This window comes from Strix uralensis, chromosome 1 (assembly GCF_047716275.1).
Source record: "Strix uralensis isolate ZFMK-TIS-50842 chromosome 1, bStrUra1, whole genome shotgun sequence".
Lineage (NCBI taxonomy): Eukaryota > Metazoa > Chordata > Aves > Strigiformes > Strigidae > Strix > Strix uralensis.
In genome coordinates this window covers 46,276,080-46,291,549 of record NC_133972.1, presented here as the reverse complement: position 1 = coordinate 46,291,549, position 15,470 = coordinate 46,276,080, and the positions used below count along the sequence as shown (strand labels likewise).

Sequence of the window (15,470 nt, the reverse complement as noted above, 5' to 3'; positions counted from 1 at the left end):
AGCCTGAAATCAGGCCAGGTGTTCTGGGTCTGGGCAGATCTGGCTTCCAAACCACAAGCCCACCTTCCACAGCTGTAGTGTGCATGGCGGCGGGGGCAAATGCAAGCTCAATGTTGGAAGGAGCTTTGGGAGTTTAGTTGATTCTTTGTAAGGAGGGGCTCCGAAAAGGTCATCCCTAAAAAGTGCTTTTGAAGAAAGGGAAACGTGGGATTTGGGGAATATTGTCAACAGCGTTTCACCACTGAGTAGTTGTGAATCTCTGCATGTTCCAAACACTGCTTTTCTTTTTAAGCTTATGAAGGGTAAACTGAATGGATCAGCTCTAATGTATTCCTTGAAACAAGATTTATTGGCACTTCAGCAAAGCTCCTAGACCCCGGGGAAAGCAGGACTTTCATGTGGAATAGACATTCCACACAAACTCCAGAAGTGTTTAGGAAACAACCGGAGCAGGACTCAAGGGATGGTAGACCAAGCTCCAAGAGGGACCAAGATGCTGCATCATTAAGAACAGGCTTTTGTTAATCCAGTTCAGGTATTTCGGCACTTAAAGGGCAGAAGAAGAGCTCTCAAGAACCACGACAGAAACCCTGGAAATTATGAAAGTTAGATGTTGCGTAGAGATTAGGCTGTTTTGATGAAAGCCACAATTAAAATGTTATGCTTGAAACTGCAGTTCAAAACTGATGCCTTGTTTTTCTCCTGCTTTTGAAATGAGGGCTAGACTAGATTCACTGGCACCTGCATCCAGATTGATTTAAATAGTTTTAGGACATGCTAATACAAACCAGTTCCATGCTCAATGAATATTTCAGTATTCTTTTTCTTAAGTGCTAAAGCTCCTCCATATCTGACTGCCTTCCTGCACCTACATTTTAAAAATGTAGCAGGTCTGTAGTTAGAATCCTTGGTTTTGACAAACCTTGTAAAACAAATACATTTTGAACTTTAGAAAACTACAGAATTTCTCAGAAAGTCTCACTTTATTACTTGGCATAGATTTCTACTTGGACATTTATTAAGAGTTAAATATATTAATTATAAAATCCTTCCAATGGCTCCAGTCCATCTAGCCTTCATTTAGCCTTCACCTGGCTCTTCTTGCAATTGTTGGATGCTTTCTTTTAAAGTAATGTTTCCTACATTCTCGGCCTGTCTCCTGTTTTGTGTAAGTCTCAAAAACATCATGGTACCTTCTCACAAGACCAATCACTGCTTTGAGCCTATACAAACAGGAATCAGCAGCAGAGTGAAAGACAACATAAGTGAAGCAGAGTGAAAGACAATGATTATTTTAGGTATATGAAAGGAGAGGTTTTAGTTATCTGTCTGTTAATAGAAAAACACTGAAATAAGGGTGAATATGTTTAAACACAGTACACCAAGGATCTCTGTAACCTGGTTGCGTTTGCTGAAATGTCTGTGATGTGCCCCAGGGTACCTCAAATAACTCTTGGAAAGCAAACCTGAGGAGACCTTTCCATAAACTAGTTGCAAGCATTGCTGTGAAGGTGATCACTGGGGACTCCACAAGAAAGGGGGCAAAAAGAGCTTGTAAACGCCTGAAGCTGTGCCAGCATTTAGCAACCTTCCTTTGCGTTCATGGGGTGTGACCACCTTTAGAAGAGCCAACTGTCTATTTATGGCTGCCTATAATTTCCATGGAGAATGTGAGTGCTGATGGCACCTCTGAAGATTAGCACTTGAGGCAGAGATACATGAATATGGATTAATATATCTCACTTAGGCAACCACCCTGAAAACATTGGTGTTTTAAGTTCATTTTCTTGAGATACCAGCTCTAAAAGTGCTTTGGAAGTCTGTCCTTTGCTCTGAGCTGGTGATTTAATAACCAGCTTTGGACTAACCTATGTTTTACCAAGTAAAAAATCATTAAAAAATGCAATTCATGAGGCTTATTATAATTTATATTGTTTCCTTACAGGATTAAATTTACCAGTTTGGAGGAGGGAAGCAAAAACCTAATGAGGAGGCCGACACCAGGAAGGAACCATGGCCTGTTTCCTTTCTTTCTCTATGGTGGATTTCATTCAAAAGAAAATTGAAGCTGGCAAGACCCTGTTTTTTCCCTGCAATTTATTTAAAACCTTGCACGCATTTGGATACCTTGTGATTTCAGAGAACTATGTGAAGATTAAGCTTTTGCTTACTGATACATGGCATGTACTCTTTCAGTCTTTTGTGTTTGATTTTGTTTGATTTTCCACTGCAGCGCTGCATCTTTGTAAGGATTTTTATGCTTTCACCAGCAATGTCTTAAATATGTTAAGACAACACATTTGGTGTTCACACTTCTTCAGTAACAACTGTATGAAAAAAAGCCAATGGTGGCATAAAGGACTGTGTGTTTTCTTTGAGAGTTGTGCATATTTTGCAACCAATGGGAAGACTATTTCTGCCAGAGCAAGCCCAACTTGTCTGATCAGCTGACAATTACAGCACCTTGCCACTATTCCTGAAGTGTTGTTGGGTTATTTCTTTTTTCATTATCTCCTCAGACCATTCATATCCATTTTAAAAACATGGCAATAATTGCATGTTTACTTCAGTACTCTGAATTTGGTTACTCCACTTAGGCTATGTAGCATGCCAGTTTTCAAAATAGGCCTGTGAGAAAGACAAAGCAAAAATGATGAGATGTACACAGCTGACAGATAAACAATGAATTCTTTATGTTTTTATTCCCTTCAAGAATATTTCTTTCTTTTATGGGTCTTGGCTAACATCTCTATGTTCTTCCTCACACTATTTTACCTTTTGGAATGTTTTCTTGAAAACAGATGATGAAACTGTTCTGTTTAATTCAAGGCAGATACTAAGGTACAGAAAAACTTTTGTTGAATGAGCCGTTAAATCTAGCTGTATTACTTTGCCACATACAAAGCAAAGTGGAGAATTTTCCTTATCCCAGACTGTTTGCTGTTCCACACCAAAGCACCTTTCGAGTTATTTTCCATAGGTATTCTGAGCTGATTGAAAGGCACTACCAGATACCATGTCTTTAGATAGCTTTTCTGAATGAATCACTCAAATGCAAAGTTTGCCAGAAACTAAGTTGTGTGATTTTAGAAAAGGAAGCCCCTGCTACATTTTGGTTGGGGAGAACATTGTGTTCAGGGGTGTGATAAAACTGCCCTGACCATATACAATGCTTTGCATTCAGAGAGGGCAGGGTATGGTGCAAAAACCACTGTTGAGTTATAGTCCCGCTCAGACAGAAATGCTTGCTAGGCAATATTATTCTACACATAAATTTGACATCCTTTGCTTGCTGGATGCATTGAATCACATTTTTAAGAAGTGTAGTAACACTTTGGTTAGCTTTCAGTGTTTAAAAGGAGGGGAAAAGGATTTGTGCTACTGCCATCTTATTAAACTCCAGCAGTGTTTAATAAGAAAAAAACACCCAATAAGGCAAATCCTTGAATGCGCAAGTAGCTACGAAAGGCCTCTTAATGAACTAGGATCTGAGTCTACACTTTCAAAGACCTGAACCGTGGAAATATTCTCAATATTTGCACAGCCATTAAAAGACAATTTTCCCCAATGACATCTCTGTTTCAGGATCTGGTAAAAGCCATCTGAAAGCCACTTTCAGTCACAATCCTATTTAGAACTTACTACAGTTTTTCCCCCATGTTTATGAGGGGGAAAAAGTGACCACTGAACTTTTGAATTATCACACACTGAAACTGCCTTAGACGTGGTTTGTTTGGGTTTCATGTTTCTTTTTTTTGTAAAAGAAAAGTCTTTTATACATTATCTTTGCTACTTAAATCGTGTGCAGTTTGATGATTAAAATTAGCTATTTTTAGAAAAAAAAAATTGCTGCAAAAATCTGAAGAATTTTTGAAAATGTAACAAAGATTTCAATTAGGAATATAAGGGTAGTTTCATAGATGCTTCTACTTGGCAGCTTAAATTGGGAGGCAAGCAATTACACTGCTTAACTAAACATCTGAAGGTTTAATATAGAGTAATTCCCCAACTGTTCCCACAAGCCTAGCACATTACTATCCATAGTGACTCATGTACAGTGTTTGCTTAAGGTATGTATGTGTGTGTGTGTGTGTGTATGTGTGTGTACACACACGTGCGCGTGAGATTATCTTCTCTGTCCCATTCCCACTTTTAAGCAACCACTGAAATAAAGTTGGTCCAAAAATCTTCAGACTCAGTTGCCAAAAGGAAAGTGCATAAATGCCTAGGTTTCTAAATAGTAACTTGATTTTCAGCAGCAGTGAGGTTATCTCAGCTACTGGTCAATTAAGGAGTGACCAGGATCTCTTACTTGTGCACTTACTTCCCAGGCGCCCCTACTGCTGCTCCCCTGCGGAGGCTCTGGGCCCTGGGGATGTTCTCCCTGCGCGGAGGGGAGCCGGGCTCAGCAAGCTGGTGCTGTTCACGTGAGCACTGCAAATTGTTCTTCTGGAACATCAAATCTGCTGGGAAATGTCAAGTTTTTTTGAGAAAGTAGAAGCTCCTTTATCCAGGGAACTGACGGTACAGCCTTATTTCCCTCTTCCTCCTTCCAGCAGAGCCCTTACCTGCATGGTTAGCCTGACTGACACCCATCAGTTAGGACCCCCTGACAGCTAGCCCACCTCTCTAGCATCTTGCAGAAGTGGAGTTTTCACCACAGCTCTTCTCAGTGTTGCAGAATGGACTGTTTAAACCCCATCAGTGCTCTTGAGATAGCTTCAGCAAAGATCAGTAGTGTTACCCTCTTTTTCTCTGAGTCTTCCCCAATCAGTTTCCCGCAGAATCTTCAAAGGGACAAGAAGAAGCAGCCTGGCCTTCCAGATGTGCTGCAGGTGCCAGGAATGTGGTGTTTCATGCCATCAACAGTCAAAAGTTGGCTTAAGTGACCTGTAGTCTCTGGGGCACAGTTCTTGATAAACTGTGGGACTCGCTCGGAGTCAATAGCCAGCAGCAGCATAACTTTCATTTTCCTACCACTTGGCTGAGCCCCAGTAGATCCTTCCTGATGATAGTGAGAGGATGTGGCTTTGCTGCGAGAGGGGAGAGCAGCCACAGGGCAGCAGGTGTAGTAGGCAGATAAAAGTGGGAGGGCATGTTCTAACTATGTGAGAGATCTAATATTAAGTGAACAGGGAAGGGAAGATGGTGATAGAGATGGTCTGCACGATACAGAGATTCCTTACAAGTTCAAGTTCACAGAACCTGACTTTACAAGTCAACCAGCTGGAGATGGCTTAGTCCTCTCTCCTGCTCTAATCAGCTCTAATCCACACCCAGCAGGCACCGTACCAGTCAGGACACTCCAATAGCACCGACATTACTTTACTGTATAGTGTCCCGGATCGGTTGGGTCCCTTTAATTCTCACTATTGTTTTTAATCAGAACCATGGTTTAGGATAAGTCGTCAGTACATGCAACACTGAAAATTCAATCTGCAGTAGACAGAGGCACAGGGGTTTTCGCTTTCTCTTTGGTGCACAGGAGTTCTGCACTTGAGACTCCTGGGGAAGGAAGGTACGATAATAAATTCCATGTGGGCCGGTGGGTGACGTACACCCCTGTGTGCTGTGTGTCAGTGCACGCAACCGAACATGTAGTCAATGCTCTGGTATGCTCATATACAAAGTACTCATCTGTGAATATTATTGGGTTTATAATCTTTGTTATATACACCGTTTAGGCTATACAGACTGGGGAGCAAAATGCAGACACCCCATATAAACAGAATTACGTTGCATTACTGAGCATAACAATACTCTCCCCTACCAGCATTTAGGTGGAGTGACTGTATGTTACTGCCTTGCATTTTTCACATAAGCAAAAAATCTAAAAGTAAAGGATGCACTAATAATTCCCATCCCCCAAAATGCATTTCAATGGTGCTGCATACAAAATCCCTGCTTGCCAGCTTCCACGTGGATTTTTGTATGGTGCACTAAGAGGTGTTCTTTTTTTAACAAATAAAAAGGGGAGGGCTGGTACATGAAAACAATGTTAATGTAATTAAATATATATATATATACTTCAGAAGAACAGCATAGTAAGCAGTACAGTAAAATAAATGTCGCATTATTTGTTACACCTTGTAATTTGTCTGTATTATGAAAGATGTAATGGTTTGTCAGCTGTAACTGTTGTTTTCTTGTAACATCATATTGAATAAAGTGTAGCAGAATCTCTCTTCTCCTTCATATATGTGATCTATACCTAACCAAGGGAATAAAGCCTTTCTTTTACTTTTTGTTTTCAAAAAAATGAACAAGGAAATGGTTGTAAACAACAGATTTTTAAGGAATGAAAAGTACTTAGAAGCAGGCAGGCACTAGACAGTAATTAGTTGAAAAGATTAGACACCAATTCAGTCAAACACATGAGCTTAATCAAAACTACAAGGTAGTGCTGACTACACAGGGCAAGGTTCTTCGCATTTCTGTCTGTAACAGTAAGTTAATTATTTGGTGTCTCTTTCCATTTTGTTATATGTGTGACAAGGGGCCTATTTACAGTACACTAGGATTTAATTGAAATAGTAGAAGGGCCAGTTTTCTGGCTAAAAAAAAAAAAAAGAAAAAACAGGTCTGATTTAAATGTCATTGTATGGAGAATAGACTCTGGCTTATTGCAACTTCTCTTGAAATAAAAACTTGATAATTCTGGTGGAAAATCAGGCAGAACATATGATATGCATTTTTCACAACTTTGATATGGGAGTGTGATTTACACCTGTTCATACTTGGTTATTTATCTCAATCTGTGCATATGTGCTGCCTGGATTCTTAACCTGATTTGTGCATTAGGTAGGCAAGTGTTCACTCACACTGAATATAACCAGTATGTGCCTTCAGTATTTTCTCCTTTCCATTCCTTTTAGCTTTTTTGGTACCAACACCTTGCTAGGACCTATTTTTAGACAATGAAAGTTAAATCAATGCAGCTTGCGCAGACTTGGTTAGAATATTTGACTGAAATGTCAGAATATGCTGTTTTAGCAAATGCAGAGGTCTACAGGAGTCTGTTGTCTTTAACATCACTTTGGACTGGGATGGGGGATGGCTGGAGAGCAAATGCTTGTACTGTCTAGGCTGATGGGGAAGCCACTAGCTTAGAAGATGGATAATGGAGGACCTAAATTCTAGCCTTGGCTCCAGCTGATTAGGAGTAATTGAAGATCAAATGGTCTTCCTTTGAGCTAGCATGGTATAGGCTTGATTGTGGGTCTTTAGTGTCCCAGTTTTTATCTGGTAGAATAACGTTCTGGCCCAGTTCTGATGGCAAAACTCTTCAGGAGAATAATCCCCACTTTTAAGTCTAGAAAGTTGCCACAAAATGACATCAGCTGCACCCAGAGGGCATTGCACAAAAACAAACTAAGAAAACACATGCATGTTCATCTATTTCTATTTCACCCCGATTCTCACTGGCTAGAGCAAATTTAGGAAGGTGTTGCCTTTTCATAATCTAGATGAATAATTTGTGTTTTCAGCTGAGTATCTGATTTGTTTGCTATTCCTGACTCACTACCTGTGTGGCAACTTTAACCTACAAATCTCTCAGATACAAATGAGGACCAAGAATGATTACCTAAAAAGGTTTGTATGTTTGAGCACTGGGTACCAGGAAGCATATTCAGAGTGAGCTTTTAATTATGTAGTATAATCCTTAAAGCCGTCTCCTGACCCCCTTGGCTGCACTCCTAGCTTGTTTAGCCCCAAGGTTTTCTTCCTAAACTAGCCTGGCTGCTACAGAAAAGCAAGAGATGCACTTAACTAGAATAGCAGCCACCCCTCCCCCGAGAAAAGAAAAACCAGAGGGAAGGTGCTGGAGCAACCTTGTGCCACTAGGTTAACAACACACACAGTTTCTCAATAATGCCTCTCCTTGTAAACCTCTGCAAAGTAAACCCTACAGCAGCGGAAGGGCTTGCTGCTACCAGTGGGGGGTGGTGTTATGGACATTAGATTTGAGAAGCTTATACAGCACATGGGCGAGGATAAAGGGATACAAATCAGAGAAAAAAACCTGAAGAGATTAAAAAAAAAAAATCCAGGGCCAAGTATTTACTGTTCATTCCCCTTGCGAGTGGTGTTACATATTGTCTGCAGTGAGTCATGCTGAGAGCGAGCCAGGCACAATAATAGCTGAGAGCAGTCCTGCAGCCCCTTCGTTATTGCCTGTGCCGGCTGATACTGAGTTGGGTGAAAGAAAGTGATTCCAAAAATGTTCTTTCTTTTTTTTCTTTTCTCCTGTTTCCCAAAGGGCCCACTAGTGATTGTTGGGGCTGTACTACCTTGAAAGAACTGCTAAACTAAAATCAAACAAAATTTTAACATTAATTTTCCAAGGACCGATATGGTGATTCACATAAAAGATGTTAACAGCTTTAAGTGCTATACAAGAAGATACTGCAGTGTTATATACCCTAGTAAAGTCTTGAAGCCTAAGGACATTTATGATATCATAGAAACATTTCAACCTCACCTTTCAACTGGAATTAGGACTGCAGCATAGGTTTCAAAAAGGTAGGTGTTCATCTTACAATCCAGCTAATTATAATAGTTTGCCCCCAGCTTCCACCTGAAGAGCTCGGAGATACTCATGCATTAATGAAATGAGCTGTACACACAGCCCTGGGATATACCGTATAGATGTAAAGATCCGTATTTTGTAGAAGGGAAGAAAAAAACAACCCACCCCAAAAACCAAGGCACAGATTCAGTTCTCTATTTTCAAAGCTTTGCATGGGCACAAGCACCGAAGAGAGTCTTTTACTTGGTGTTTGGTGAAGACTGAGCACTTGAGATACTTCTTTAGAATAGTTTATCACAACAAAGAAGTGTAACTTCTGTGTTCAAACAAGACATGTTTCACTGTATAGACAGATGGAAACATACTGATACATTACATGACAAAGTGTTGTGGTCTAAGAGGACCGTGAAGAGTTGTTCGTTGACCAAATGCCCGGTATCATGTCAGTGTGGAGCAGGAGAAATTGCATGTACCATCATGTCGGCTCCTCTGGGAAATACTGTAAACATGACCTGCCACTTGGCTGCATCAAGAGACAGAGATACAACTGTCAAACTCTTCAGAGACTATCTCAGGTGTTCTTCTACAATCCCATTTTTTTTTCACAACACACAATACAGAGAGCAAAGCAGAAGTGATTTTCTGCTTGGGAGGCAGTTCTCTACAGAAATAGCCCCTTTCATATAGGTGGTTAACATTTTATAGATACTTCTCTCCCAGCATGCTGTTCTGGCCCATTACATGTAATAAATGCAAACCACTATAGCCCTAACATGCCCTTTTTATGTACATTGCTGGCTGCTGCAAGTGCTCGTCTATCTGCTGAGCACTCAGAAAGCAGCCCAGCACAGGGTATTTTGGAACACAACTGCTTCTTTGGTAGGGACATGAATCACAGAAGAGCTCCATTTCTGGTCTCCCACATCCACTAGGTCCTCTCCAGAAATGCCTGCTTGCATCTGGGCAACATTCATGTTTTCACTGCCGGCTGTTAAGCTTGCACTCATGCATGCAGAGTGACTAATCTGGAATAGCAGGAACCTGTAATTTTGGGAGCAGCTCCATTAGTGGTCAGAGGTACCCTGCTCTTCTGCCAGTCCAGAGACAGCAGCAAGTGAGCTCTGTTTGGCAGTACAAGGTTTTGCTGCTCCATAGCTCCAGCCACTCTTCTGAGCTCTGCTCAAACACAACATCTGTTGGTGCAGCAGGACTGGAGGTGGAGGAAGCAGGAGAGAGGGCACAAGACAGAGATATGTGTGTGGTCGGAGGGCAAAGCCATGAACATGGCAGTGGTTAGGAAACGGTCATGGGCAAGTTCCCTTGTTTTAGAAATCTCCTGAATGTTCATCCTACAGCTAGCTGGGTCCTTCTATAACCCCCACATGTGAAAGGGACATTTGGATATCTTCCTAAACCCTTTCCCCAAGCAATTGTAATTTATATTTAGGACAACCGATTGATCAAAGGAAAGGGGAGAGCCTCAGAGGGTTTTGGATGAGACCTTACAAGTCCCTAAATATGAGGAAGTGTGCCATATACTCACCGCCTGTAATAACACGGAACTTTGAACACCCCAGTGTGTTTCTGCAGTGCTAGCCAGCGGGGTTTCCTATGCCAGTGCTGCCGAAGTAAACAATACCCCGTTTTTGAGAGAGGAGGCTTGTGACAAACCCCAGTTCAGCAGCAGTGCCAGGTGGGCTGCAGGAAACTCCACCTTAACCAGGGAAAGAAAGGAGCCAGAGCCTGGAAATGGCATCAGCTCTTACTGGGGGCCCGATGTCAAACTGGAACTGAAGAGGCTTTGCCCCATGCCAGCAGGACTCTCTGCTGCTCCTTATCAGTGCTGTGTCAGTCACTGTGCATAAATCAAAACATCGGTGGCTCACTCAGTATTCTCTCATCCCCTGTGCCTGACAGGACTGTGGCAGGTATATGGTATCTTTATGGTGAGAAACTGGCAGTGCCCTTCAAACCACTGAGCCTGGTGAATTCCCACACCTGCGACTCAGGCTTCTGAGCTCGCTTCGCACCAAAATATTTTGACTGCAGGAATCTGTCTGGTAGGAGAATGTGCCAGGAACGAACAAGGAGCACATTTACGTTTGCTGGCCTTGCTGAACACCACTTCAGATGCCCCGATTTGCACAAACACGCATTTCTCAGCAGCTCCACTGGCGCAGGCCCAGAGGCGCGGGTGCCGCGTCGCCGTGGAGGGGCCGCAGACACGATGGTTCACACAGCACGTGAAGGAGGGCTGCGGGGGAAGAAGGGACCTTAAATTGAAGAGCCGTTCCAGGGCTGTCCCACAGAAAATGGAAGCCCTGCTGTGGGGTAACAGCAAGGCCCCACCAGTGTGCCATGGCGCCAGGGGGCGGGAAAGGGCCGGGGCCGGGCCTGTGAAAGGGGGAGCTGTGGCGCCAACGTGAGGGAAAAATAACACCGGAGTATCCGGTGCGGAGCAGGAGGAGGATGTTTAAATCCAGAGTTAGTCAGGGTGTGGCCTGCTGCTGGGCTTGGCACGGTGGAGAGACTGTGTTGCTGTGAAATTCGGGGGTTTTGGAAGGTTCAAGACTTTCACTTGAATTTTTTTGAACAGTTTACAAAATGCCGCAGTGAATGGGGGTTCTCTTTCCCTCAGCCATGGCTCCAGACTGGCATTGGATGGCGTGGCATTGTCGGGCAGAGTGGGTGCTGGGTGTCAGCTGCTGGGACAAGCCAGGCCCCTCGCCCCTCTCACAGCGTCCTCTTCCCCAGAGCGCGTCTTTGAGGCATCCCAAACTGCGACTACAGCCTGGCCGTCAACACTGGCAGCTGCAAGCCAGCATCCCGCTGTTCTGCTGATGGCTACGGGGGACCCCCAACTCCTCCTTTTTCCACATCCATCCAAACACTGTCACCTGCCAGGGTTTCCACCAACTCAACAGGTTTGAAGGCACTTTGCTACAACCCAGCGGTTCATGTGCAATGCCTTCAGCCCTGTTTACTGTATTACCTTAGATTCCTAATCAGCCCTCTGATACTTCCATGCAGCAGCCAGTGCAGTAACAGGGGTTTGTGCTGGTGTGTGAATACCTGAAGATGGAATTGGACTTCATGCCATCTGTAAAACACAGTATCAAACTCACACTTGCCCCAGACCCTGATCTTTTATTAATTTCTTCCATACAGAGGAGAAAAAAATTGCAACCAAGTTCTTTTAAAGATATCTCTGGAGCCTGAGTTAGAGAAATGGCCTTAGGTGGATTTTTTCTTTTTTTAACTTGGACATTTACTACAAAGAGAGAAAGAAAAGGTGCTGTTTAATCTCTCTTCTCATGTGATCCTCAGCCTCTACCTGGTTTATTTTCCCCGCATACAATCTCCTTTGTTCTCTGGTAGTGGAGACCTAAACAAGTGATTAACAGATGAAGGATCCGCCTGCAATGCTCCTAGCTGCAGGATGCGATGCAGGGAAAGAATGAAGAAATCCACACTGGTTATTTTTCTGACATGCCTCCCAGTACTACATTGTCCCAACAGAGAAATTGGTGCTGTAGCAACACACAGGCTTTTTTCCTTTGAGGTGTCCCTCAGCACTTTCCCTAATTTCCCAGACCTCCCTGTACCTTCTTTCAATTAAATTGCTTTTCTTAACTTAATTTGGGACTGTTTAATTAGAGCTGGTTGGAAGCTTTTTCCAACAAAGCAAGGTTATTCAGCAGCTTTGAAAACACTGATTTATCAGGAGAGAAAGACTTTCTTTCAATTAACTTCCTTCACCTGTGTGTTGCCAGGAGCTCAGGTTTTTCAGCTCTGTGACAGTTTTTCATCTGAATGACTGTGGGGCTGGACATCTCAGGGACTCTTGTCTCTTGGCCATAGAGCTGGGAGCCAACACCATCTTCCAGTGTGTGCAGCTATAGGGCAGTGCAGATCCCAGAAATTGGTATGACTGTTTTGTCATGAAACCAGCCAAACTGCTATCCTCAGAAATTTCAATATTTCTCAGTTTTGACACAGTATTTCAACTCCACAAGCATGTTCATGGTTTTGCTTTTATTTTGGAATGAAGCATTTCTAGAAAGCATTTCCCCATTAAAGATGGAATAACCGATCATCATTAGCAATGAAACCTACCAAAAGGGGATAACAAGCTTCACCGGCTAAGAGGAGACAATAGGTAAATTCAGATTAAGATGTGTTCTTTCTAAAGACAGTAATGACTTAATAGGTCATATTACCACTTATGCAGGAGAGGTGTGGTTTTAATGCAGTTTGAAATCAATCGGAATCCTGGCAATTCTGAAGTAAACGAGGGGGTTTTTTTGCACTGCTATCACTAGCAGTAGCATTAGCACGTTATCTGGGATGACTTGCAAAGATGAGACACTTCAGTTTAAACACACATTGGAGCTTGAGGCTAGATTCCACTTTGTGAATGTCGATGGCTTATGCAAGCAGGAAGTCAACCTTGATAGCCTTATAATTTGTTAATTATATAAGAGGTTGCAACAGCTATGTGGTTTACCGGTGGAGAAGTTTAGATTTTGTCCTGTTTTAATGTATTTGCAGATGTTACTGGTACCATTGCTTCACGGTCCTCTTTTTTACCTTTCTGTGATGACCAGTTTGTTGGGTTTTCTTCTACTATGAATACAGATATATGTATTTCTGAGAAAAAGAAAAGTGATTGTCTAAGCAACACAGTTCAGAAAAATGAAGCCAACTTCTCCTATGCCCAGTATTACATCATTTGAAACAGCACACTATCTCAAGATCTTCTAAGGACAGAAACTGCATCATAGTGGAAAGATTTAAAGCTTAATTTCCAATAGCATAAAGGTCCCATTTGCAAGCTTGGAAAAATCCACTGTTATTAAGCTTAAAACCTATTCTTGTTACAGGAGTAAATGCTACCTATTGTAGCCTCAGTATGCAAGGAAAAAATGCCATCTGCAGAAGGATATTATTTAATAAATATATATCTACTTCTGTTAATTGCTCCTCTAAGAAAGCTTTAATTGAAAAGACATTGAAGTGGGACATAGCTGGCTGGATAGAGGCTAAAGTTAGGTAATTCGCATTTTACTTTCTCAAAATTGGTTGCAACTTTTGCCTCCTGCTGTGATTTGTCTCTAATAAGCATTCCCACTCTTCTAAAAAATTGATTTGAATTCTAAATTGATAAAGGAGATGCATATCACCTCCCCTCCTGTGAGGACAATTTATGCAAAATAAGTTTAGGGGCTCTGAGATTTAAAGTTTACTGACTTTTGTCTGTGGGAACTGGAGTGCCACTTTGCACATCGTGAACATTGTTTGTGAATTAGTTGCCTTAAGGGGGATTGTTAGCACATGAATCAAAAGTGGCTGACTAGTGTAGAACATCTCAAACAAAAGGATTAGACAATAGCACCGATGCACCAAGATGCATTTTAAATCAGCTGAAGTGAAATTAAGTGCTTTTTAGTCTAATACTGTTTTTAAGTATAATCTTGACAATGGCTGTGAAAATAGGAAGATCTGGGTACCCTCATTTTGCTACAGAGAAGATGCCATCTATTTATTTTCTTTTTAAAAGCAGACTATTTCCTTTACCCCTGGTAATGGTACTTGCTCAGTCCTATGTGCTTCATTCATAAAGGAAGAGCACTGTATTCCTCCATGCTACAAAGTCCATAGTGATTCTCCTTTGATTATGTGCATAACACTCTGGGGAATGAGATGATTATGCACACATATTTTTCTGTATTTTTATATTGAAAAAGAAGGTTTTTTTCAGATGCTCCAGAGTTACTTTCTGCTCCTACTAAGAAACCTTTGCAGCAGCAGCCTCAGTGTGAGAGAATCCTGTGTGAGAGAATTTTTGAGAATCCTCCTAGAAAGACACACACGCTGGAGCTCAGCTCCAGTTGTTTGGGATGTGGGATCTTGCAAACACCACATCTCATCACTTCCAAACTTTCAGGGAAAGTTTAAAGCATCAGTGGGCTAAACGCTATTCCACTTGGTGACAAATGGAGAAGAATGATTTCATCTGGTGTAAGGAAAAAACCAGGCAGGTCTGCAGGGTGCCTTGTGCTGTGGCCTCACCTGGCGCACTGATCTGTTTGGTTTGCTGAATTCTCCCTTTGGGTGTAAAGACGATGCGTGGCCTAACATGCTGTCTCCCTTCATCTCCAAACCAGACACCATGGGAGCTTGAGACAGATGAAAGTCATTGCTTTGGGTCAATTTTGATCCCACTGATATGGGAGCTTAATTCAGTGGGATCAGAATTTGGCCCTTAGGCAGTGAAGGTTCAGTGTTTACTACGAAAGAGAGTTTCTCTGATAGCTTTCTAAAGAGCGTAGAGAAGGCAAACCACTGCTGGACAGAGTAAGTATAAAAAGGCATACAGCGGTGAGTATCCTCGCCTGTCACTGGGAGACGGGGGATCGATTCCCCGACGGGGAGCCAGTGCAGCCAACAAACCATGACCCACACGGGAGCTTGCCACTTAATAACTACTATAGCTATAGCATGCTTAATACAAAACTACTGTTGTCTTGTGCTCCACATTGGGTGCCAAAAAGGACTGTGGTGGGTTGACCTTGGCTGGATGCCAGGTGCCCACCAAGCAGCTCTGTCACTCCCCTCCACAGCAGGACAGGGCGGGGGAGAAAATAAGATGGAAAAAACTCGTGGGTCAAGATAAAGGCAGTTTAATAAAGCAAAAGCAAAGGCCGTGCACAGGAGCAAAAGAAAACAAAAGATTTATTCTCTACTTCCCATCAGCAGGTGATGTCCAGCCACTTCCCGGGAAGTAGGGCTTCAGTACACGTCGTAATAACGAATGTCCTCCCTCCTCCTCCTTTCTCTTAGCTTTTATTGCTGAGGAGACATCATATGGTACGGAATATCCTTTTGGTCAGTTTGGGTCAGCTGTCCTGGCTATGTCCCCTCCCGAGATCTCCCCCAC

General features: G+C 42.5%; 1 protein-coding gene across 6 annotated transcripts in view; it reads left to right on the top strand.

The window, feature by feature from the left end:
• Positions 1-6,183, top strand: part of CDK14 (cyclin dependent kinase 14) — a 321,807-nt gene extending 315,624 nt beyond the window's left edge. For all 6 annotated transcript variants that reach the window (XM_074864790.1, XM_074864767.1, XM_074864787.1 and 3 more), the window contains one exon: positions 1,946-6,183. The gene's annotated coding sequence lies outside the window, so the exon portion shown is untranslated. The remainder of the gene's footprint in view (positions 1-1,945) is intronic.
• The last annotated feature ends 9,287 nt before the right edge of the window (positions 6,184-15,470 follow it).